This window comes from Peromyscus californicus, unplaced genomic scaffold (assembly GCF_007827085.1).
Source record: "Peromyscus californicus insignis strain IS unplaced genomic scaffold, ASM782708v3 Scaffold_24__1_contigs__length_46423439, whole genome shotgun sequence".
NCBI classification, from domain to species: Eukaryota; Metazoa; Chordata; class Mammalia; order Rodentia; family Cricetidae; genus Peromyscus; species Peromyscus californicus.
Genome location: NW_026294535.1, coordinates 13,635,676 through 13,661,200, shown reverse-complemented (window position 1 = coordinate 13,661,200; position 25,525 = coordinate 13,635,676). Strand labels below are relative to the sequence as shown.

At 44.9% G+C, this 25,525-nt stretch overlaps 1 long non-coding RNA gene across 1 annotated transcript; it reads left to right on the top strand.

Annotated features, from left to right (window-relative positions):
- Nucleotides 1–23,320: 23,320 nt before the first annotated feature.
- On the top strand, nucleotides 23,321–25,227 carry LOC128120087 (uncharacterized). The gene is made up of 3 exons (XR_008221762.1): nucleotides 23,321–23,734; nucleotides 24,687–24,769; nucleotides 24,954–25,227. It is a non-coding gene; the product is annotated as an uncharacterized LOC128120087 (long non-coding RNA).
- Nucleotides 25,228–25,525: the final 298 nt, after the last annotated feature.

Here is a 25,525-nt window from a genome sequence, read left to right as displayed (position 1 = left end):
CAATTGTAATCCTGTCAAATGCCCTTGGAAGGCACACTGTAATTTCATATAAGTTTCCTTAGTAATCCTTTAAAGATAACAGCTTAAAAACCCACCAAAATTGTTTCTAAGACTATTTTAAAGACAACAAAGTAGGACTCTTTCTTTAAGAAGCCCACACCCATGCTCTGGGGTGTATCTTTTCTTTTTCTTAACCCTCATGTTTAAAATCTATACGAAGGGCCTTGAAGGTAGTTCAATGATGAATGCTGTCTGCTCTTCCACAGGATCTGGGTTTAATTCCCAGCATTCACATGGAAGTTCACAACCAGTTCCAGGGGATCTGGTGCTCTTAACTGGCATTCTCATGCACCAGGCACATGTGTGACATGTAGACATAAATGCAAGCCAAACATCCATGCATATAACATAAAAATAAAATCTCCTAAAATCTATACTAAAAATGTCTTTTCATAAACTCTAACTGTCCTTTCTACTGGTTCATCCTGAATTTCTCTTATGCATCAAAGTCAAAGATCTGGCTTATGTTGAGGTTCCTAAAAGATCAAAAGAAGTCCTCAGGCCGCTAAGAGTCCCCACCAAAGCTGACATCTTTGGATGTTCTAAGGCTCCTTAAGAAGGTGTTCCTTTACCCCCCCCCCCCACACACGCACGTAACCTTGCTATGTATTCTACATGAATGTGTGCATTCTCTCCTCCAGGCCTGCCTCAGCTTTCCTAGCGATTCTCTGGTCACACCAGACGATGCCTCATAAGTTGTGATTATGTCTTGTTTATTTGTCAATAAGCTATATTTCTCCACTGGAATAACAGCTTCTTTAGGAAGATCTGTTGCCCACTATGAGCACAATGGTTGGCTGGTGTGCTGACTAGGTTTTTTGTTTTGTTTTGTTTTGTTTTTTGTGTGTGTCAACTTGACACAAGCTAGAGTCATCTGAAAGGAGTAAAACTCAATTGAGAAAACGCCTCCATAAGACCCAGCTGCAGGGCATTTTCTTAATTAGATCAATGGGGGTGGGGGGGGTAGGGTGGGGAGATGGCCCAGTCCATTGTGGGTGGTGCCATCCCTGGACTTGTAGCTCTGGGTTCTATCAGAAAGCAGTCTGAACAAACCATGATGAATAAGCCAGTGAGCAGCACTCCTCCATGACCTCTACATCAGCTCCTGTCTCCAGGTTCCAGCCCTGCTTGAGTTCCTGTCCTGGCTTCCTTCAGTGATGGACAGAAATGTGGAAGTGTAAGCCACATAAACCCTTCCCTCCCCAACTTACTTTTGGTCATGGTGTTTCATCACAGCAATAGTAACCCTAAGGAGGACAGAAATTGGTACCAGAATGGTGGGGTATTGTGACAGACTTGACTATGTCTCTTCGGGGAAGATTGTAGAAGAACTTTGGAACTTTGGGCTAGAAAAGCCACTGGATGTTCAAAGTTTGATGAGCTATTCTATGGGAGCTGGAAAAAAAAGTCTTGAGAGAAATGCACACAATAGAGGGCTGGCTTGTGAAGTTCCAGAGGGAAGCTTGAGAATCCCTTAACAACTCCATCATGGCTGTCGCATATTGTTAGTTAAGAATCTGTGGGTTCTGCTTAGCTGGGGCTGGAGAATCAGCTATGATTAATAAGAGACCAGAACCGATAAAGTATAACCTCTGCTATACTGGGACAATAAACGTTGGTCAGCTGGACCTAAGAAATTAGCGGTGATCAAGAAGAGACCCACATCACTGAGATAAAGTCTTCTGGGAAGTGTTTCCTCAGAGTCCGTACTCAGAAGCTGGGTTCCAGAGGTGGCCAAGGTTGTACCTTGTGCTGATAGCTGAACTTGGTAGCATAAGAGTCACCACCCGAGTGGTACAGGTTTGAAGGTCTGAAGGGGTCATAAAGAGCAGCGGAGGCTTGGCACTGTGAGAGGCCAGAATAGGCCAGTGGAGAAGGTGTAGCCTCAGGACAGTTGAAACTCCAGAACTGAAGGGGTCATGGAGAGAAGCTGAGGTTTGGCACCATGAAGAGAGCCTAGGAAAGCTACTGATGAACGTGTAGCATGGCGCTTCGTCATAGCAACAGGAAGCCCAACTAGAACAGCTGATAACACCAGCCTTTTGACAGATAATATTGAATTAATGCATATCTAGGTAAAATTGTTTACATAATTTGCATAAAGAAGTTTTTCCTTAGGAAATATGACACCCTTCTGGGTTTTTGAGAGGATTCAATTCATTATCGTGAGGAAAATGTGGTACCCTTTTGACTGAGTTTTCTTTCCTATCTACCCTCTGTCCCCGTGAAGGTTGATGGTGATAAGATCTTCTCTGTGAAGACATTCAGATCTCTGAAGACTGTGAACAGCTCTTACAGCAGTGAGGTCTCCTGGATTTCTGGATTCGGTCACAAGAATCAAGACACAAGAGTTGTGCCTGAGGTAAGTTTAGAAATAACAGCTGGCCGGGCGGTGGTGGCGCACGCCTTTAATCCCAGCACTCGGGAGGCAGAGCCAGGCGGATCTCCGTGAGTTCGAGGCCAGCCTGGGCTACCAAGTGAGTTCCAGGAAAGGCGTAAAGCTACACAGAGAAACCCTGTCTCGAAAAACCAAAAAAAAAAAAGAAATAACAGCTGTAACTAGTAGTGCTGGGTGAGCCATTAGTGTGCTGGGCACACATGGCAGACTCAGTGGGTTGAGATGATCTCACTTCAAGATCCTGAATTTTATTAGATCGTCAAAGACTCTGTTAAGCTCTGTGCTCGCCTTACAGTGTTCGACCCGGTCAACAACCAGGGGAGATGTATTATGATTCCCCTGACTTACTTAGGGGGATGCCGTGGCTTAGCAAGCAGGAATCAAAGCAGGTCTGTCTGACTGGATCTAGAACCCTCTGAGAATTTTCTGAGGTGGGGCAGGGAACTCTCAGAGTTGTTATTTTCTTCTTGTTTCATAGTCCAAGCTGTCCCAAGGCTGTGCCTTGTTCTTTCTTACCACAGCTTCTTAATTTTCAGTGTGACATTTAGCTGGGAGGGCTGCACTTGGTTCTTCTGTGAAGTCTCTCCATTTCCTAACCCTTGAAGTGTTCCTACCTTTTTCTACCTTACTGCACATTCCATACAGCTCTTCTGGAGCATGTTTTTACCTATCACCTTGACTCACAAGGGTTATTGTTCCCTCTGGCATTCAAGGTGTCTGTTTCAGGGCTGGCTTTCAGCAGCTGCGTCCTTGGGCAATGAAACTAATTTCTGGGTCTCTTTTTTTCTTACTTCCAAAAGAAAATGGATTATACTTACTTTATGAAGTCATTAAAAAGATCACACAAGAATGTCTGTCAGTCTGAACAGGCTAGGTTGACCTGCCAGCACAAGAAACCCCTTAAAACCCCATGGTTTCATTCTGACTGGTGCTGTGTGCTCACAGCAGTCGTGAACTTCACTCTACAAAGCGGGTGATGAAGGAGCCTTTGGCTGGAATGCATAGCGGCTGTGGACCAGTAACAGATGTAGAATCAATCGTCTCTATGTGAAACCAGTTCCTGCAGGATGTTGTGTTTAGACACCAGCTATGCTAAATAACTAAATCTTCCTCAGGTCTCCTGGCTTCATCATCTGGGTGGGTTGCTGTATTTGTTTCCTGGAAAAACTGTAACAAACGACCACAAACTTGGCAGCTTAAAAATAACAGAAATATAGGCTCACAATCCTGGAGGTCAGAAACCTAGGGTTAAGATGCTGGCAGGGCCTCCAAAGGCTCTCAAGGAGGCTCTGAGCTCTGCATATTAGAGTTTCTAGTGGCTATGACATCCATTGACTATTGGCCCCATGGTTCCAACTGCTGCCTTATAAGGACATTTGTCAGTGAAGTATTCAGCAAATCTGGATAATCTAGGATGACCTCATCTCAAGATCCTTAATTACATCCTTAAAGCACTTTCTTTGAAATAATGTCATAGCCCTAGGTTCTAGGAAATAGGACACAAGCCTATCTTTGGGGACCAGCATTTAACCTATTGCCATTACCATGTGGGTAGGTAAGTTGTTGGATATTATTTTAAAATGAGATCAACTTTATACATAACCTTTTTCTTTTGGTGACCAAGGATTTAATTGACATCCAGAAATCAGGTGACAGACTGCCACCAAAGCCCCGTGTGTCACTGGGAAATTTCCCAGTGGTGTGTTGGTTCACATGTGTGCATTTGTGTGTAGGATTGATAGTGTTGTTGTTTTTTTTTTTTTTTCTGGAGTTTTCTTTCAGACTGTCAATGTCTCTAGCATACAAATGTACACTAAAGTACAAAAAGTTGTGTTTTTCACATCTGACCAAAAAGAAAAAAAAATAGGGAAAATTTCCATGTAACGCTGGACTAAGGCCTTCTAGGAAATTCTCTGGGGCAGTATGTACCCAAAACACAAAGTCATTATGAGAGATGCTCCGTAAGAAAAATCATTATAATTCCTAAGAAGTTTTGCCTATGATTAATTATGTTTTAAAATAAGTTATACTTGCTTCTGTGCTTTGGGGAAGAATGAAATGTAATTGGGTATCCGGGAAGAAAATGTCAGCCTGGTCCTGTCTGTTCTTGTTTGTTCTCCTTGGCTCTTGATAAAAGTTAATGAGGCGCACGCACTTTTCCTATTAGCACATGTCCTACTCTTGGTGTAGAAACACATCGATGCTTGCTACCCTTTCATGTCACGTGATGGAGGCCAGGGCAAAAAGAAAGAGCGGTAATTTGTTGTCATGGAAATGAGTTAACACAAAGCATCTGATCTGAACTTTGACATGAGATTCTTGGGAAAGGGGAAGCAGAAGGCAGATATAGTTACATCACCATTAGGGAGCCAGTGTCCTCTGAGAGATGGGGGTAAGGTGCTGGGTAGGTTTTGGTCTGCTGCTTCTCACTTGAATATTCTGAGCCTATACTGATCAAGAACAAGTAGGCTTTTCCCCCCTCTTAGTACACTGTGCCCAAGTGTACTTAGTACACTGCGGCTGTTCAGTAGATTTAGCATCCGGGCTCTGCATTTCTTGGATAAATATGACTCCAACTTTAATAAAAAGACTGAACTTGGAGGCATCTTTAGCAGCTCCCTTTACTTCCCACAATTAGATTGGCTACAGCTTACAACAATACCTTGGCTTCTTGAATGGCCCTAAATGACAGAGCCCTGTGACCGTATCTGGATTCTTGATCTTGACGGTCCCCTCCCCCTCCAGCCTTTAGATCTCATTCAGTTTGATTGGCTATGGCAATTCATCCACCCAGACATGATTGATTGACCCAGAGGTGAACATCTGAGGAATACCAGACCAATCAGAGTCATTTCTCAGAACCTTTCAAGTGGGAACAAAAAGAAAGAAAGTTGGTTTCATTTTGGAGGTGACACCATACCATGGCATAGACTGGCCTCTGGACGTTGTCATGGGGCTCATGTCTCCCAAATCCTGTTAAGAGAACAGCAGACAAAAGATGAAAAGAGGGGACTCTTGGAATGGCACAGTGGGTGAAGACACTTCCTGTCAATTCTTACAACCTGAGTGCTGTCCCAGAAACCTGCCTAGCAGAAGGAGAGAACTGACTCCTGGGAGTTGTCCCCTGACATCCAGACCTACACTGTAGCATGTATGCCCCATCCCAATAAATGTTTTCATGATTAAGATAGAAAGATGCCTACTAGACAGAAGTGAGTCCCCAGTTGACCTGTCCCCCTGGTCCAGCTGCACTTCCCCACAGTCACGATTCCCACCTCCAACAAATTCCCATCGCTGGCCTTCATGGCTGACAGATTCTGTCCCTGGAAACCAAGTCTTAATTGACACATCCTCTTTCATTTTCTCACTGTGACTAAATCACTCTCCCCCGAGTCCTCAGCTTCTTAGGACGTGGTAGCGGTTTGGGTGACCTCAGGGTGAAAGTCACAAAGCCCTCTAGGATGTCCTTGTGTTCAATGAGGTGGTGACTCAGTGGTACAGTGCTTGTCTAGCATGTGTAAGAACCCAAGGTCAATCCCCAGCAAAATAACACACACACACACACACACACACACACACACACACACACACACACACACACACCACCCTCATTGTCAGGCCAAAGCTAGATGTTATATCACATGCCTGTAGTCCTAGCATTCAGGAGGCTGAGGCTGGAAGACCAAGAGTTCAAGTCCAGCCTAGGACACATAGCAATATGTTGAGCATGTTATTGCAGAAACATAGATGGACATATTTGCGTTTTTCCACATCGTAAATGGCTTCTGGCCATCATAGTTCTTACATTTAATCTTAGTTATTAACGTTTAGATCATACATTTCACTTCATACAAGTGTGTGTGTGTGTGGGGGGGGTGTTAGGGAGGCTTCAGAGTTTACCAAGGTTGTTCTGAAATTGAGACTGGGAGCTGGTATAGGCACAAGTAGATATATAAGAAGTCATCAGGACCAGAGACTTGTCCGGGCACAGGTGTCCAATGCAGGACTGGGTGGCAGGCCATTTCAAGGGTCACTCTGAAGTAGACTAAGTATCACAGGCAAGAGAAACTGCTACTGTCAAGTTGGGACAGATGCGGGACTCACACCTGCCACATTTTGTGGTCTTGGGGTACTGTAGCAAGCTTTCTTTTGGGCCACGAGCCAGCTCCCAAATCATGACACAGAGACTTACGATTAGTTATGAATGCTCGGCCTTGTCTTATGCTTGCCCCACCAGGTCTTATAACTTAACTTAACCTGTTTCTCTTCATTTACATTTTGCCTCAGGGCTTTTTACCCTTCTTTCCTTCTTTATGTCCTACTCTGTGTCTGGCTAGCTGGTAGCTTGCCTGGCTGGCCGGCTGGCCCTGGACATCTCCCTCTATTTCTCCCTCATTCTCTTCTCTCTCCTCTCTTCTCTCCTCAAGAGCCTAGATTCCTCCACCTACTTATTGTCTCTACCTGCCAGTCCTGCCTATCCCTCCTCTGCCTATCTATTGGCTGTTCGGCTTTTTATTAGACCAATCAGGTGCCTTAGGCAGGCAAAACAACACATCTTTACATTGTTAAAAATGCAGCATAAGGCTGGGCGGCAGTGGGGCACACCATTAATCCCAGCACTCGGGAGGCAGAGCCAGGTGGATCTCTGTGAGTTGAGGCCAGCCTGGCCTACAGAGCAAGTTCCAGGACAAGCACCAAAACTACACAGAGAAACCCTGTCTTGAAAAAACAAAAACAAAAACAAAAGAAAATTCAACATAAACAAATGTAACACACCCTTACATTGTTAAAGCAATATTCCATAACAGGGTCCTCATTTTTTTATAGTCCCAAGTGAGTGGAGTTTACATCCGGCATGACTGACAACCTTGTGTCTGGTGTTTCTCCTGTAATTGGATGTATTTGCAGGTATTATTTATTGCACAATTTCTTAATCTGTGCCTCCTTTTGTTCTGGCAGGTGACAACTATTTACTTATGGAAACAAGATACTGTCAGTCTTCTTTTAAAGAGTTGTTTTTATTTCTGTGTATGTGTGAGCCATGTGTGAGCAGGTGCCTGAGGAGGCCCGAGGAGGCCTGAGGAGGCCTGAGGAAGGCATCAGATCTCTGTGACTGGAGTGACACGCTGTTGGGAGCCTCCCAAAATGGGTGCTGGGAACTGAACTCAGGTTCTCTCCAGGAGCAGGGAGCACACATCACCCCAGCCCTGAGAGTAATTCTTTCTTGGAACTTATACTCAATAATGGATTAATCCAAAGTTAGGCATGGCCTCAAAGCTGATATACCATAAAACACAGAGTAGACTCAACCTGTTCCCAACTCAATCCCCGATTCTCTTCCCCCAAACAAACACCAAAACAAAACAGCACCACCCAAAACAACTTGCTGTGCTACATAGAAGCAGAGACCAGAGAGTTTGTCATAAGAATGTTCTGTTCTGCCAGGCGGTGGTGGGGCACGCCTTTAATCCCAGCACTCGGGAGGCAGAGACAGGTGGATCTCTGTGAGTTCAAGGCTAACCTGGTCTACAGAGTGAGTTCTAGGACAGGCTCCAAAGCTACAGAGAAACCCTGTCTCAAAAAACCAAAAACAAACAAACAAAAAAGAATGTTCTGTTCTCATGGCGTTTGCTGGAACCTGTTGGACATTGCTTCTGAGGTTAAAGAGAAGAACCTCTGCGTTACTGAATTTTGTCTCGCTGTGCTTAAGAAAGTGCCTTTGTTGCACTTTCTTAAGAGTACTTACTCTTGGTTGAGCTCTTACTGTCTTCACCCACAGTACTTTCTTAGCCATTATCACATTTTTTTTCCCTTTTGAGAGCTCTGGGAAGTGAGTGGGGCAAAATAAAAGGGATTGGTAGCACCTCTCTCGGGATGAAATGCTTAATGAAAGCTGTCCAGTTAGGTCAGGACAAAACCAGCCTGGAGAGAGGGTTTCCTGGGCTGGCCAGATGGTGCAGCAGGTAAACATGACTACCACCAAGCCTGAAGATTTGAGTTTGATCCCTGGGACCCACATGGTGGAAGGAGAGAGCCAACCCCTGCAAATTGTCCTCTGACCATCACACTTGTGTCTCAGCATATATGCGCGCGCGCACACACACACACACACACACACACACACACACACACACACACACACAACTTAATTATAATTAAATAATTAAAGAAAAAGAAAATGGGGACTGGAGAAATGACTCAGCAGTTAGGAGCACTTACTGTTCTTGTGGAGGGCCCAGGTTCGACTCCCAGCACCCACATGATGGCTTACAGCCAGGCATAACTCTGCTTCCGGAGATCCAATGCCTTCTTCTGACCTCCAAAACACATGGTGCACAAACACACATAAGCAGACGAAACACTCACACACATAAAATAGATCTAGTTTTTTCCCTAAGAAAATGAGATTTCCTCCCTCTTAGGACTTTATTTCTGCTCTACCCACAGTAGGTAAAAACCAAAGTAGTTCTGTGACTTTTCTTGTTTCTGTTCTGAGGAAAGGGAGTCTAGGAGCTGGAACTCCTGTTGGATTTTCTATGGTGGCTTCATGGAAAGCAAGATGATTTTGAAAAGTCTTGGACAAGCTGGCCTGAGAGGGGTGTGCTGCAAGGGGGGAGGGGGAGGGGTGGATTCTGTCAGTCAATCATGGAAAGGGGGCGTGGCCAAATGTGGGCAGTGCTTGTTAAACAACTATGCAATGGGAAAGGAATCTCAGTCAATAGATGTATAACATCTTTCCTAATGCCCAGATACATCTAGAATTCATATCCTGTATGAAAGAACATCTCAGTCTGGTGTGAATGGTACATGAGGTGTCTTGCCGCGCCGATGTAACTCTCTGGATCATCTAGGTCTGCTTGACCTGATATCACATTCAGTTAGCAACCTTCAGTTATTATTAAACTTCTTCAGGGAAATAACGTATTGATCCTAGAGCCTTCAAATACCCTTGACCTTCTGAATATGTTTTCCTCACTCAAAGGGTGAGCTGACTTCCCTCCACCCCCTTGATCCTGATTAATAGGAGCCTGACTTGGAGACAGATAAACTACTGGCGTGCTGACAAGGTCAGGTTCTGACCTTGCCTAATCATCAGAACACTGGGGTTATAAATTTGTAAGGTGATAAATAATACCGAGCCCGGGTCATTAGCCAGCCAGCCAGCCAAAATTTTTATAGTAAGGTATGCTGGCACAGCTATCTGACTGAGAAGGCATACTGAACTTTCCCAAGGAGCACATTCTCAAATATAGGAGCTAACTAGATCTCTCTCTCTCTCTCTCTCTCTCTCTCTCTCTCTCTCTCTCTCTCTCTCCCTCCCTCCCTCCCTCCCTCCCTCCCTCCTTCCCTCCCTCTCTCCCTCTCTTTCTCTTCTTTCTTTCTTTCTTCCTTCCTTCCTTCCTTCCTTCCTTCCTTTCTTCCTTTCTTCCTCTCTCCCTCCCTCCCTCCCTCCCTCCCCCTCTCTCTTTCTTTCTTCCTATCTTTCTTTCTCTCTTTCTGGTAGGGTCTCACTATGCAGCCATAGTTGGCCTGGATCTCACTTTATAGACCGCGTTGGCCTTGACTTCACAGAGATCCACCTGCCTCTGTCTCCCAAATGCAGGGACTGAAAGTGTGTACCACCATGCTTTGTCACATGCTGAACTTGAATACAATCCTTGTTGGGGAAAATAGTTTTAGCAAGATGAAAACAAGTATTGGTTGCAAGATTGGTGATGGGGCCGAAAGTGTTGAAGGAGTGAATGTGGCAGCCATGAAAACTGTACCTCAGGGTTGGGGATTTAGCTCAGTGGTAGAGCGCTTGCTTAGCAAGCACTGGGCCCTGGGTTTGGTCCTCAGCTCTGGAAAAAGAAAGAAGAAAAAGAAAAAGAAAATTGTACCTCATAGACTGCTACCCACAGGGAGGGAGAGGTGTGTGCTCTGGAGCCCATCACAAGATTTTCACAGAGGCCATACTCTGTCCCAAGCAGGGACAGAGCCCAGCAAGAATGAGGCAGCCTATCCTAGGAGACATAGGAATCCTCTGATGTCTGGCTTTGGCCTGAGAATTCCCATCAGCCTTGCCAAACCTCTTCTGGATTGTACAGTAGTCTAGAAGGCTCCCATCCATTGTTTTCGCCCCTTGGCTTCTTGGGGCTGTGGTGTTTTTTTTTTTTTTTTTTTTTTTTTTACCATGATTACTTCTTGAATCCTGTCCTGTCCTGGCATCTGTTTTTTAAATGTTTCAGGTGAGCACAATGAACTCACCCTGTTGGGATCCAAGCAGGAGAGAGAAATAGACTCAAGGTGGGATACTCCAGAACCATACAGAGAGCTATAGTTTTTCAGGCGTGGTGAGCGAATGAGTGGGAGCCAGTGCTTCTCCATGTTAGGCAAGAAGGAACAAAGGCAAGGAGCAGTTTCTGGAATCCAGAGACTGCGGAGTGGGGGTGGGGGCTGCTTTATCGAGCTGGGAAGTTTCCGGAAGGGATATAGCCATATGCAGGTCCCCAGGTGCAGGGGCATCAGCCTAAATCCTTTAGGACTCAGCACTCTCAATCCAGCACACACACACACACACACACACACACACACACACACACACACACACACGCACGGAACCAGTCTTGCTGGTGTTCAACTCGATTGGAAGCCGCAGGGATCACGGGCATGCTGGCAGCTCATGTGTGCACCCCATGAGTCCCACCCAGGGAGCACAGGGAGGACCCAGGGGGCAGGGGTAGCTGGGAAGTCAAGGGGAGATGGTGCCCCCAGCCAAAGAACAACAGTTGGCTTTGGCGTGATGGCAGCAAACCGTTTCTCTAGGTTTTGCCGGTAGCGGCAGCCCCAAAGGAAAACAGCAACCCGGCAGACTGAAGAGCAGCTTCCTTCCGAGGGTCTGCTTCAGGGCAGAAGCGCGTTAGTGAATGTGCCTCCCTTCCCTGTACATCTCTTAGTCTCAAACTCCCCCAAGTGGTAGCTTCATCCTCAGGCTAGTCTGCGGATACCGAGATCCCTTCCTGGTGTCGCACAATGGCTGCATTGTGGGAGGTAGGACAGCTACCTCTTCTGCCGCGTTTCTCTTAGGAGTGAGAAAACCTCTCTAGAATACTTCCAAAGATTCTCGTCAGTGGCCACGGTTATGAGAAAGGAATTTTGAACAAACTGTCAGTTCTGTTAGGAAGGAAGGAGCCCTGCTGTACACGTTCCTTTCTTTCTTTCTGGCAGAGTCCTTTTACGAAGCCCAGGCTGGTCTTGAGTTTATCATTTTCATGCCTCTGACTTCTAAGTGCTGGGATATGGGCACAGACACCACACCCCACCCAGTTCATTTCATTTCTACATTACAAACTGAGTTATCTCTCTAATGCGCGCATCTGATTACGTCATTCTTTTCTGCTTCAAACCCTTCAATGGCTCCAACTGCTGTCATCTGATCATATGGTACCCACTGCTCTATGACCCCAGTAAAACTGCCCAGCTTCATTTCTCTGTCCACTCTCCATCTGCATTTATAAGAGACATGCTCTCTGCTCTGTTATTTTCTTTGGGCCCTCACTCTGGAGCATTCTCTCTTCATCTGGCTTCCTCAGCTCGTAGGAAATGCCACATGCACTTGATATCTCAGGAGCCTTCCCAGGGCCTGCTGTGTGCTCTACGACACCTTGGATTTGTCTGGGTGGTTTCTGTCTATTTCAGTGACCCGTCTTCCAGTCAGTCTCTCCTTCTGGTCTCTAGGCTGGAAGAAGGAGAAGCCTGTACCTACCAGGAGGCGCAGGGTCAGTGCTCAGCTTCCAGCATCAGACAGCCTGGCTTTGGCTCTTGACTTTTTTGTTCTTTCCTAGTGACCCTGGGCAAGTCATTTAACTCCTCTGAGCTTCTGTTTCCCCACCTATTAGCAACAAGCTATTAGGTTCCTAATAGGTGCCACGGAGCACAGAGCAGGCCCTGGGAAGGCTCCTGAGATGTTGTGTCCATGTGGCATTTCCTATGAGCTGAGGAAGTCAGAGAAGAGAGAATGCTCCAGACTGAGGACACAAAGAAAATAAGAGAGGGGAGAGCATGGTGGACCTAATAGGAACCTAACAGCAACAAGCGAATGGATGGGATTTATGATGCGCATCCATCAAGGTGGCTAATATAAAGCACTTAGCAGTGTCTGGCGCGGGGTCATGGCACAATGAGTATTTGCAGACTGAATGGTGATGTGATATGTAACAGAGCCGAATCTCTCCCACTACTCTGGAAGAGCTACGCTGTTCCCTAATACACCTGCCCAGGCAGAGGACCGCCAAGGGCAGTCTTTTCTATGTGACTGGAAAGGAAAACGCAGTGGTCTGCTGATCTCCCGACACCTTGACGGACTGTGATGCTGCTCAAATCCGCCGCTACAGATTGGTCCCCTAGTGCCAGCCATTAAGCAATACTTACTAAGCAGAAACAGTTTTGAGAGTGTAGCAAGGGACTCAGCTTCCTGTCACAAACACTTTAATCTTGTCTGATTAGTCAACGTATAAACAGCAAATACATTGGCCTTCACAAGGGAGTACTCCACAGTGAACTTGGGAGGATGGAGAGCCTTTAGACAGGTGGAGGAGGAAGGAAACGATTACCCAGATAATGGCAAGAAAAGAGAACTGGGGAGCTTAATCCATGGCTGAGGGTGGCATGCATGTTGATGGGTGACTGCAGGGTCTTGAAAGAAGGAAGTCTTGGACATTTTCCTTTGGAAACAAAATGTGAATTACCTTAAATGAATGTCTTATCTCAGAAGTTTAGAACCAGGAAGGGGTTTTAAATCCCCTTGTTTGAAGAAACTGGAGCTCAGGAAGGTGTTTTGATCAACGTCACCTCATTAGTTGACAGGAGACACGACATTCCCATACTCTCTCCTTTGACTGTAAAGTCCCTTGACCTCGACTCAACCATCTCTTAATTTAGTTTAGACAGTTGGACTTCTTAAAGAGACACCGAGGTAACTGAGTGGGGGAAATCTCTGTTTTGTTATGGATGGAGAAGAGTGAAAAAGATGTGGAGAACAGGACCAAGAAGTGAGGAGGTTGCCGAGATGCAAAGCCTCAGCCTTCTTAGATGTTCTTTTCCTTCTGTAGAGAGCCTAAGCAATGTATTCATACTGATGCATAAATGACCCCAAGCAAAAACCAAAGGCACCGTTCTCAAATGGCTTATGCCAGGAAGGCTTTGTGTAGTCATACGGATTGTCTTAAGAAGATTTAGAAGATTTGCCTCTAATCCCATCTGCTACGGAGTCATGCCATAGCCCTGAGAAACGCCCCCCCCCCCCCCCCCCCAGGGAACCACACACAACATTCTAAAGGGATAATTCTTAAGATATTTGGGAACAGGTGCCATCACAACCCTCCCACACTTCAGTTATTTAGGCTAAACATAGTTCATTCTTTTGGCCTCTTAGTTCCAGTTTACCCTCGATGCCCTGCTCTGGATGAGCGGCCATCTGTCCTTGTCTATTTCAAGGCACTATGAATGAAACAGAAGATTCCAGTTGTGCAGGAAGCTCAGTACAGCTCCCTCCAACTCGACACCCCCAGGATTCATGAGGGGTTTCTATTCCTGGAGTCTGAGTAGCAGTTCATCAGAAAACGTAGCAGTCACTGTCCCATCGCGGCCCAGCTCCTCACTCATACTCAGAAGGACACTCCTATTCTCCCCAGATCTGAAGCCACAGACTCATTTCTCCATACCCTAACTCTTTTGCACTTATAAAATTTTGTTGTTTTTAGTCTTTTCATCAAATCTATTTTGTTTCTTAAAATGCTTTTTAACCCATCCCTTCCTGTTTCCCCACTCACTACCATCTGAAAAGTTGCATTGATAGATCTTTGGTTCTCCCAGCCCCATGTCAGATGTTCAGATTCATGACCTTCTTTCCACTGACAGCTTGGCAGGGGGATCTAGAACCCTTCACAGGCAAGTACTTTGGACATAGTTTTCTGCCACCCATTTGGGCCTGGGCTAGGGATAGAATCAATGTTCGGATTGTGTTGATCCCTCCTCAGGAGAGAAAAGGAATCTCCACATCTACTATTGTAACCTTCTCCCTCGGGCTGGCACCACTGTCTCTCAATGCTGCTCTGATATTTGTGTCGCAGCCTGGACCTTTAGAACTGTGCTTTTTGTCATTTAAGAAGGATGCTAGAGTCCTTTTCCCATATTCTTTTTGTTGTTGTTGGCTTTTTTAAAAAATAGGGTCTCATGTTGCCCAAGCTGCCTTGAATTCACTGTGTAGCAGAGGGTGACCCTGAGCCTATTCTCCTGCCTCTGTTTCCCAATTACTGTAAACAGGTATGCACCACCGTGCCCAGTTTATAGAGTTTGGAAAGCAAACCCAGGGCTCCGAACATGCTAGGCAAGTATTCTACAAACTATATCCTCAGTCCCTACAAGAGAGTTTCACTTACTTCTTTGAAAGCATCCTGTCTGCCTCAAATCCATTCCATATAGAGCCAAACCAGTCCCTTTAAAATACTACTTTTATTTCCTAAGACTCTTCGACTTAAAAATCTCTAGTAGCATATGGTTCATTTCATCGGGGGCGATGACCTCATCTTAACTTTCTCAAAGCTCGTCTTTCTAATTGGTGAAGACACTCTTTTCTTCCCTACTCACCAGAGGAGGCATTAGAATCCTTCTCCAGAGCCCTTATTATCAGCTTCCTGAAAGTGGCATGGGAGAGATAAGTCTTGCATTCTTCAGCCTGCAAAATTACTGGCAAAGGTTGGGCTTTGATGGTCCCGCCTCTCTGAGTATGCTTGCATAGTAAATCACATCCTGCTGGTCCATACATATATAGGCCCTGCTTCCTGAAATGGACTGTGAATTCCATATATGTTTTTGTTTTGTGGGTTTTCTTTATTATTGTGAAATGACTGGATTCTGCTCACAGACACAGTTTGTAGGTGTTCTCCGGTCCAAGAGGAGAAGTTGGAGGTTGGGCTGGAGCTGGTAGCAGCACAAACCAAGGCCCAGCGGAGAGGCAAGGTCCAGGGAGGATGGCAAGGTTATGGACAAAGAGAGCCTCGGATGGAGAAGCACAGGATGGGTTGAAACCGGGATGCCGAGTGTGAGTTGGAACAGGGCAGCCGAGAGCCTTCAGAGCTGAGGTTGGAGAAATGCTTCTGGGAGCTGTCAAGAGTTGCCTCTGTGCAGGATCAGCCATTAAAACAGAACTCTGTGGGTAATCGGCATTAATGCACAGAGAAGCAAAAGCATAAATCAAGGGAAGACCGCCTAATCCTGTGTTGAAATGTCATATTAACAAGAAATTTCTAGGGTTTCCTCCATCTTCTACATCCAGTTTTATATTAAAATACCAGCTTGGCAACTTTCCCTTAAACTACTGGGGTCTCTTGAGGTATCTTTAATGTCGCGCTTAAGCCAGTCTGGAAAAGATCTCCTTCGCTACCCGTACTGGTAATATAGTGCAGCTTAGAAACATAACGATGGAGACAGAAAGGCACCACCTGGGGACGTCTGCGGGTGAGAGCCACCAGAAGCCCGGGATGCCCGCCTGCTCCCACTAAGTCTGAGGGACATCCTTCTTGCCACAGCTGCAAAAATTAACAGCAAGTGACAAGCTCAATGGCTCCCCTTGGCTTTGGTTTTTTGCCATGGCAGGAACACGGACCTTCTGATGAGGCGTTTGTTTGTGGAGTTAGAGCAACGGGCAAGGAGAGGAATACTAAAAAAGCCAGGTGATAGGAGGACGGGCAGCTTGCGTTCGCCCTGGAAACAAGTTGACTCATACACTCCCAGGAACAGAGGAATATTTGCTTGTGTGCCATGAATCATCTAATGAGGAAGGCAAGCCACCAACTCCCATTAACCTTGTAGATGAAAACAAATCTGGGTATTTTGATCAGGAGCTACTGAAATTGATCTGTACGGCTGCATGCCCTGACAGCTGGATGACTGCATCAGAAATGAAAAACCTGGGGGGTAGGGGCAGAAAGCTCCTTTCTTTGCAGCGCGCAGCTCCACCCACATGGTGCCCATGTCGGGTGGTGGAGGGATTCTAGACTGAGCTGGAGGGGTTTGCACCATCCATGCTGCCTTCCAGCATCTCTGTTTGCAGGGCCTTGGCAGAGAGGGATATTTATAGTTCTTTGTATTTGAGAACAGTCGTTCACTCCTACTGGCTTGCAGAATTTCAAGTGCTAGGGTGGCCAACGGCTGATGGTTATTGTTCAGGCTGGTAGTGGGCATCTGTTGGGTTTTAGAAATTCAGGATGGGTGCCACATTCCCTTACTCATAGGGCCTGGTTTCTGTCCCTTGAGGATGAGGCTTGTCTCCCCTCTTGGAGACAATCTGATTTTCATCAGGTCCCTTCTTCTGGCCCAGACAAGGAGGAGGCCTGAGAACCGCAATATCCATGAGGTCCTCCTCTGTGTTCTCAGTCATGTTTGTTTTTGGTTTTATTTTGATTTTTTTGGTTTTCTGAGACAGGGACTCCATGTGGTCAAGGGTAGCCTGGAACTCACTATGGAGCCCAGGCTGGCCTCAAACTTAGGTTCTTCCTGGCTCTGCCTCCAAACTATGAGATGAGAGAAGTACACCACCACATCAGGTTCATGTTTACTATGGACCAGAAAGGCTAAGAGACTGAAAAATAGTGAACTCATCCCATCTGCCATGATGTTCCAGAAAATGAAGCTGGGTACTCAGACAATACCCAGATCCCTAAGGTGCCTCGGGGTCAGGCTGTGCTGGCTCTCCAGTCGTCTCTGTGTGTGATCTCCAAGTCTGTTCTTTTGGCTTCGCTATATGCTTTCAACCCTCCTTTCAAAAGAGGCTGAAGTTGCCAAGAGTATGCTTGCCACCTGTGACCAAAGAACTTTCTTTCATGCAGATCAACATCCGCCAGAGTCTCTTCTTAAAGGGAATCATCATCGGCCCAATGGGTTTGTTATAGGAACCTTGGTTCAGAAAACTCTCGTGTCTTTTTTAAGGCTCATTACTTAACCCCGTATCTTGCCTTCCCATCTTCTCCTGCCTTGAAGTGCCTCTTATGATTAATTTGTTGTTCGTTTTAACTCCTGTGTCTAATATCCCCAGTGGATAATAAATGGGTGACGTATTATCTACCACGCTGATTGTCCAAAAATATAATTCACTCTGTCAAGTCTCCTAGGAGAGAAAGTTTTTAGCTTTTTTTTTGTTTTGTTTTATTATATGTGATATCTATGCATTTGGCTATCAGTATTTAAGAACAAAGGTAATAGTTTTAGAAGTACAAAAATACAGTAAAATATGAAAAGTAAGGAAGGAAAGGTGATAGATAGGTCATGAGTAGAGCCTTGGCATAAATGGAACTCCCTTACCAAATAGACTATGGGTGCTACTTCTGCTCTGTCTACATGTAAAGTTACAGTGGAAAGGGAGGTGGGTCCTCACACTCAGTCCGCTGCTGCCTTTATTCATCTTCCCAACCTCTAGAACTCGGAGACATAATATTCTGCTGCATACTTTCTTTTTTTAAAAAATTTATTTTTATTTATATCTCTGTGTGTGTGTGTGTGTGTGCACGCTTTGTGTGTGTGTGTGTGTGTGTGTGTGTGTGTGTGTGTGTGACTGCTTGTCTGTTTGTACATCACATGTGTACAGGCACCCATGGAGGCCAGAAGAGGGTGTTGCTCTGGATCTGAGTTACAAATGGTTACGAGCCATCTGAAATGGGTGCTGGGAACTGAGCCCAGGTCCTCTGCCAGAGCAATGAGTGCTCTTAACTGCTGAGCCATCTTGCCAGCCCCCAGGATATTTTCTTAATAGCACACAGATAGACTGAAAACCATCCTAAGTACATAGATAGAGCAAAAAGCGATGTGGACTGTGGATGTAACCATGATAACTGACTCTACGGAGCTCCAGCTAAGTAATAGGCCACGTTCTGTTCCTGACATACAATTAATTCAGTCCTAAATGTCTCACTAGGTATATGTCATTAACATAAGTAACACCCATAATTAACCCAACAGATGGCTTACACTTAATGTCAATTCAAAGTTGGGTTATTAAAGCTTTTATTTGAACTGACACATTTAATGTTTTCATCAAAGCAACAATGAAAAGTGTGTGTGTGTGCAAATATTGCTCTGATGTTTTTCATTTTATGAAATAAATATCAAAAATGAAGCCTTGTCTTGCACCCAGAAGTTCATCTGAAATTTGGTGTCAAGCCCTAAAATACGAAAAATGCTGTTGTTTTTATGCTTTGCTTCATAAGTATTAAAAAGATTTTAAGCTAGCAGAAAAAAAAGTTTTGCTTAATTCCTTATTCTTACTCCTGGTTTGTAAACTGAAAATGCAGTGTTATTCAGCACTTCTCTGAAGATATTTTATGGAATGCTGGAGTGATGTTTTATAGCTTGAAAATAATTCCAGGGCTCAACTGGCCAGTTTCAATAAAATGAGCAGTCATAAAAGTCATCCAATAGTCACGTGTGCTAACGACCTTTACCTTGTTTCATTTTGCAAATAGATTTAAAGATTTTATTTTTAAGTGTGTGTGTGTATGTGTTCGTGTGTGTGTGTGTGTGTGTGTGTGTGTGTGTGTGTGTGTGTGTGTGTTGTGTGGTAGTTTGAAAGAAAATGGCCCCCAAAGGGATTGGCACTATTAGGAGGTGTGATCTTGTTGGAGGAAGTGTGTCACTGTGGGGGCGGGCTTTGAGGTTTCTTTTTTTCAAGCTTCCCTCAGTGTGACAGTCAGTTGACTTCCTGTTGCCTGCAAGATGTAGCACTCTCAGCTCCAGCACCACATCTGCCTGCATACTGCCATGCTCCCCTTCATGATCATCATGGACTGAACCTCTGAAAGTATAAGTGAGCCCCCTCAATTAAATGTTTTCTTTATCAGAGTTGCCATGGTCATGGTGTCTCTTCACTGCAATAGTAATCCCTAACTAAGACAGCGTGTGTGTGTGTGTGTGTGTGTGTGTGTGTGTGTGTGTGTGTGTGTGTGTAAGTACAGGTGCCTGACAAGGCCAAAAGAGGACAATGGCCCTTAAGACACAGAACTTGGGTCCTTTGCAAGAACAGTGCCTGCTCTTAACTACTGAGCCATGTCTCCAGGTCCCACGTATAGCATTCAAAATGAGCATTAAGAAAAACAAAACAAAACACATTTTTGTGATTTTTTTTTTTTAATGTACGGACTGTCCCGCCTCTGTCTCTTTGACATACCCTCCTGGCATGCTTTACCACAACCAGCCAAGAGATTTAAAGGGGATCCATTCATCCCCTTCATCACCCACAGCATCACTTCTTGACTTGTTTTCCTTACTCTTCCCCTCTATAATGATCTCAATCTTGATGCCCTTCTAAGGCCTCTTCCTCTCTTGACATAATCAACTCTCCACCAAATTCTTGCATGCCCCCTACCCTTTAGAATCTTTACATCATTTTAAATTTCTTTCGAGAAAGCCCTGTTGTGTTCCTCATTCTAAGACACAAGCTATTTCAGCTGTGGTTAGCTGGACCATGATGTGACTATCAAGTGGAGAGAGAGATGCTACATAAACTTTGAAGTTTTCATGGAGGGTACATGTCAGAAAGAGGCAAATTAGTTACTGATGGATAAATGATACCTTGAATCCTTATTTGAAAAAGATGTACTGAGGCCATTTCTGTTGATAAAATCGGACATCTTTTGAAGATCTGCCATCATATTAGCATAAAAAAGCCCTGAGAAGCTATTGAGAAACAAAGGATTCCATTTCTCTCATTTCATTTAATATTTCCCCAAACGGATCTCAGAACGAATTCTTTTGATCATCCCCTCTATCATCTCATATACAAAAGCACCCGTGGAACACAGTTTGATTAAAATGCTTTTAAATAGTAAAAGAGATAACAAAAATAATGGAAGGTAGCTATCAAATACACAAGTGGCTGGCTGGCTGATTTCCTGGGGACAGCAGCAGTCTGAACGTGGTCTAGATTTTCCATATGCCATGCAAGCACTGGCATTTCCCCCTTTGTCTTAGAGATGTGACAGGAGGGAGCAGGCAAAAAGGCCACTGACCAAGTGTGGGGTTATATTTAAAGAGGCCATTCCAATAACTTTAGATAGCAGTTGTCCTTGGGTTGGATTTTCCTAAGGCATTTTGTGTTAATTTATCTCAGGTGTCTTGATTTGCTTTGGACATTAGGTGGTGCCCTGAACTAATATGGCTATTAATTAATTGGCTGTTGCCTGAGTATAATAGCACATGGTGAAAGGGTGTGATTAGTGCTGGGGATGCTGTGAATGTGTTGCTCTGATTGATTGATAAACGAAATGCTGATTGGCCAGTAGCCAGGTAGGAAGTATAGTGTAGGCGGGATAAGCAGAGAAGAGAAATCTGGGAAGTGGAAGGCTGAGTCAGGAGATGCTGCCAGCCACTGCCATGAGAAGCAAGATGTAAGGTACCAGTAAGCCACAAGCCACGTGGCAACTTATAGATTAATAGAAATGGGTTTAAGATATAAGAACTAGATAGCAAGAAGCCTGAGCCATTAGGCCAAACAGTTTAAATAGTATAAGCGTCTGTGTGTTTATTTGGGTCTGAGTGGCTGCAGGTCTGAGCAGGACTGAAGAAAACTCCAACTACAGATTAGGGTAAAAGGACTTGTCCATAGCTAGTGTGTGTGAGCAAGCTCTCACATGGTTGTTCTGGGAAAGAATGAGAAGCCATACTTGGAGCTACATGTGCTCATGTAGCATTCAAAACCTCACACAGATTCATGATTAGAGGCAACAACCATTGAATAATTCGCACACTCCAAAGTTTCAGATGGACCTGATAAGATTGGGGATCTTCCAAAAGGTTCCTCATCAACAGAAAGATAGCCTATAAAACAATTTTAGGTCATAAATGAAACATTGAAAATTTTGATTATTGGTGTCTAATTTCCTTTGAGCTATGGGTATGTGGGTTGATGCTAGGTGTCAAGATTCAAATCCATCTATCTCCCAGTTTGGAATTTTGTCAATTTTTTGGCCTTTTGGCCAAGATCAAGTTCAGAGTTTGAAATTTATAATTTGTTCAAAGTTTATCTCAACATAAACTAGCATTCCTAACTAAAGACATTAAACTTCCAGAAAAAATATATGTGCTTAAAAATTTCAGTTTTATATTACATTCAAAGGTGGTAATCATTATCCACAGAACATTTCCAATTCTCCATCTGGACAAAGCTAGGGTTGCATGTTCCTCCTCCTAACTTTGGCTAAGGAAATATGAGAGGAAAAACCACATGGCTTATAGGCAAAAATCTTAAGGACAACCACATAGTTTTCCATAGAGTGAGCAAAAAATTAAAAATTACCATTTCGTGTCATCTAGGCTTGGGAATGCTTGTTACTGCAGTTTTGGCTAGCTTGTTCTGACTGGTTTATTGCAATGGAACATTGAAAGTCTATGAACATCATATGATAAAAAATTAGATAATAAGAAAACATACAGATGATGTGTTAGATGTGCATTTAAAATATTGCTCAATCACTGGAAAAATATATGAAACAGGGTTATCTTGGGGGCATATTGGACCTTCAGAACTTTGAAACTGGGGGAAAATAACTGAAAAGAGAATATTTAGTATGAGTCTATTGAACAGATGAATAGCTGTGCAAAATGTGACATCTTCACACCATGGAATATTACTCAGCCTTTGGAAGAAAGGACACATTGACATATGTCGTAGCATATGAAGACATTATGCTATGTGAAATAAGTCAGTCACAAAAATGTAAACACTGTGTAGTGGAATTGCTTAGAACAGTCCAAGTCATAGCAGCAGAAGACAGACCTGTCGATGTTGGAATCTGGGAGAGAGGGGATGTGGAGTGTTTATTGGGTATAAAATTTCAGTTGTACAAGATCATAAAGAAATGCAGAGATGTGTACATGTCCAGCTGAGCACTCAGGTTGTATGTGTGTGGGAAACAATAAAAATTATAGAATAAGAGGTCATGAATTTGAGAGGGATGGGGGTGTAAGAGGAAATGGAGGGAGGAGAGGAAGGGAAAAATTATGCGAATACTGTGGTCATATATGAAATTCTGAACAAAAAAGGTATGGAGATGAGCGATAGGGATAGTTGCACAATATGCTTGTAAGTACATGACCTACCACTGAACTGCTTACATTAAAATAGGTAAGATGGCAAATTTTATGTTATGTGCATTTTGCCGAGATAAAAAATGGGGGGATGTTTTTGTGAGAGGAGACCCAATACTCCATTCTCCCCTTAGGAGGTAAATCATGCCCTCTTTCTGAGCTTGAAGAGGACCTCGAGTCTCTCCTTTGAGACACGGAGAAAGCAAGTGATTCCTGTGTCTAGGACGACACTCACTTTGTCCGCAAGAGGTCACCTGATGGTCAGACTGGAGCCAACCTCGTTCAACCGCTGTCTCTAAGCAAAGCTGTGCTCTGGAAGTTGTGGGGTTTATGTTGCAGTTTGAGGAAACAATACATCCCTTTCTGCTTCTCCCTGTGGAAACAAGAGGTCTGGTCTGAGCAAAGATAAACCTTGAGTACACCACAGAGAGAGGATTCCGCCTGACAGAATCTCACAGGACCCTAGCCTCCAGAACGTGGCTGGTGATGTGGCTCATTAGTAACTGCTTGTCCCTCAGGCACAGACCCTGGACTTGATCCTCAGTCCCAGTCAATAAAGAAGTACATTAATAAAAACTCCCAATTCCCGAGGAAATAGCCTGTGGAGCATCCAGCTTCCTGTGCACGTGTCTTCATCTCTCTAGACAAGGTGGCACCTGTGATCCCTCCCTGCTCTCCTTGAGCACAAAAGAAGGTGACAGGGAAGGAAAGTTCACCACAGGGAGCTCTTCTCTGAGACTGCAATCTTCCCAACAGGGTAGGAAAGAGCACAATTATCCGCAAAGACTGCAATTAGCAATGTCAGCTTTAACCTTTGTTCCTCTGTGAGAGTCCAAGGCACCATGTCGTCACCTAAGACCTACTGCTCTGTCTATGACAAAGGTTTTGTCACTCTGTGTGTAAGTCAGGACTTACTCCATCCCATGCCTGTGCTCCCAGAGGACTCATCTCATTCCAAAACCAGCGGGCAACGACACCGGAAGGAAGGAAATGGGTCTGTGGTACTGTTGTTGAGCTGTTACCCAATCAGTCCCTGTTGGACTGCCTCTCAAAGAATCCACTGCCAGACTGTGATGAGCGCGCCACTTCTAGAGTTCATGAGGGAAATGTGGGGAACATTCACTCAGAGCTGAGCGGTGGAGCAAAAACTCCAAAATACAGGTGAGAAAATTCACCTGCCTCCCATGCTCAGGTAAATGGTGATGGTGGGGAGCACAGGACACACGCATGCACACGCACTCAGGTGCACGCGAGTGTGAGGGTTTAACTGGGAAAGCTTCCTACAGGGCAACAATACAGCAGCCTGGAGCCTTTGTGTGTCCGGGCAGAAGTGGAATCCACATTTTTGCAATGCTTCTTTTTTTTAAACTCGGGCTTCACAGTCAACTGCCATTTTGTTTAAAGCATCTGTTCTGCGAGGCAAAGGGGGAGGGAACATACACCACCAGCTAAGTGCTTGGAGAAGGAGCTCTGGAGAAACGCTCCCCACTTAACTCCTCTTAGCTCTGTGAGTGATTACAGGGTTTGGGCTATTTCTGGCCACATCTCCTTGTCTTATGAAAAGTGGAAGTCAAGTCATTAAGGAGCATGGGCATCTGTGCATTTAGTAATTCGCCTTGAGTCAGAAAGTCTAGACACTCCCCTGGGGATGGGAAACAGGCAGTATGTTTCTATGCCCTTCAAGTCTCTTTTGTAACCCAAAAGGCATTAAGCAACCAGATCTTGAAGTAAATGGACTCTGGAGCTCCTGGCTAGGACATGGGAAGCGTAGGGAGAGTGCGCTGAGCTGAAGACTCCCCGCAGCCAGTCCTACCCTGAGTAAGTGATACCCAGCCAGAGGCACTGGTCGGGCAGAGCTCAGTCCCATCCAAATGCCATTGATTTCCTACCAGAACAACCTGAGAATTTGACCTGAGCATCAGTTCCTTTTGCTGCACACCACGATCGGAAGAGCTCATATTTACTGGGACTGTCAGGTGCTGGGTATGGGTGCCAGGCATACCACCCCCGATTCACTCGCACCTCATAGTAACGCTCTGGGGTAGGTGGATAACACTGGCGTGCTTCGGTGATTCTAAGACGTCCATTGTTTTGTTTTGTTTTCTTTTAATAGTGACCGTTTCCAGGTGTATCACAGAATTGGTGAAGAAGTGTGTAAGTCATGGCAGATCTGACGCTTTCGCGCCTTCCTCAATGGTACGTAAGTTGGTGGTGTGCTACATTCAGTGAGGAAACAGGCTGGGGTGGCTTAAGTAACTCACCCAACTAGAAAGTGGTAGAGCTGGAACTAGAATCCACGTAATTTCTAGTGTGGACTTTCTTGAAAGGATTCAGACTTACTGGATTTGATCATGAAACTCATTCTTTTGCATACTTCTAGTGGGTAGCCATTCCAGCTTTGACCTGGAAGTTCCAACCCCCATTGAGGCTTTGGTAATGGTCACACCTACAAGACAGGGCTGAGAGAGGATGCTGAAGACCCAAGATCCGGATGCAGGGCCTCTCTTGGTTCCTGGACCCTGGACGCTGGAGGTAGACTGAGCAGAGTTCTCCAGAGAACACCGCTGGACTGCGAGACACCTTTCCCAGACTCTGCAACCTACCTATCCCTTCACTTGTAAGTTATGCCACTAAATAAACCTCCCTTTTAACTACGTGGAGTGGCCTTAATAATTTCACCAATACATACTTGCTATATTCCAGTTAAAAAGGCAGAGGAGGGAGGGCTTGCAAACCAACTAAGTTTGCAATCCAGTTCGTCCGTGTGACTGCGGGCAAGCCTTACCTTTAAATGGCGACAATAACAACAGTAACTAAGCCACAGGGTTATAATGGGAACTGAACAAGTTTGTACACATAAAGCCCTTAAAAATCACATCTGACATATCTGAAAATTCCCCTTTAACATTTAGCTATGATCAACTTCCATGTGTTTCAGAGAAAGGCCACTAG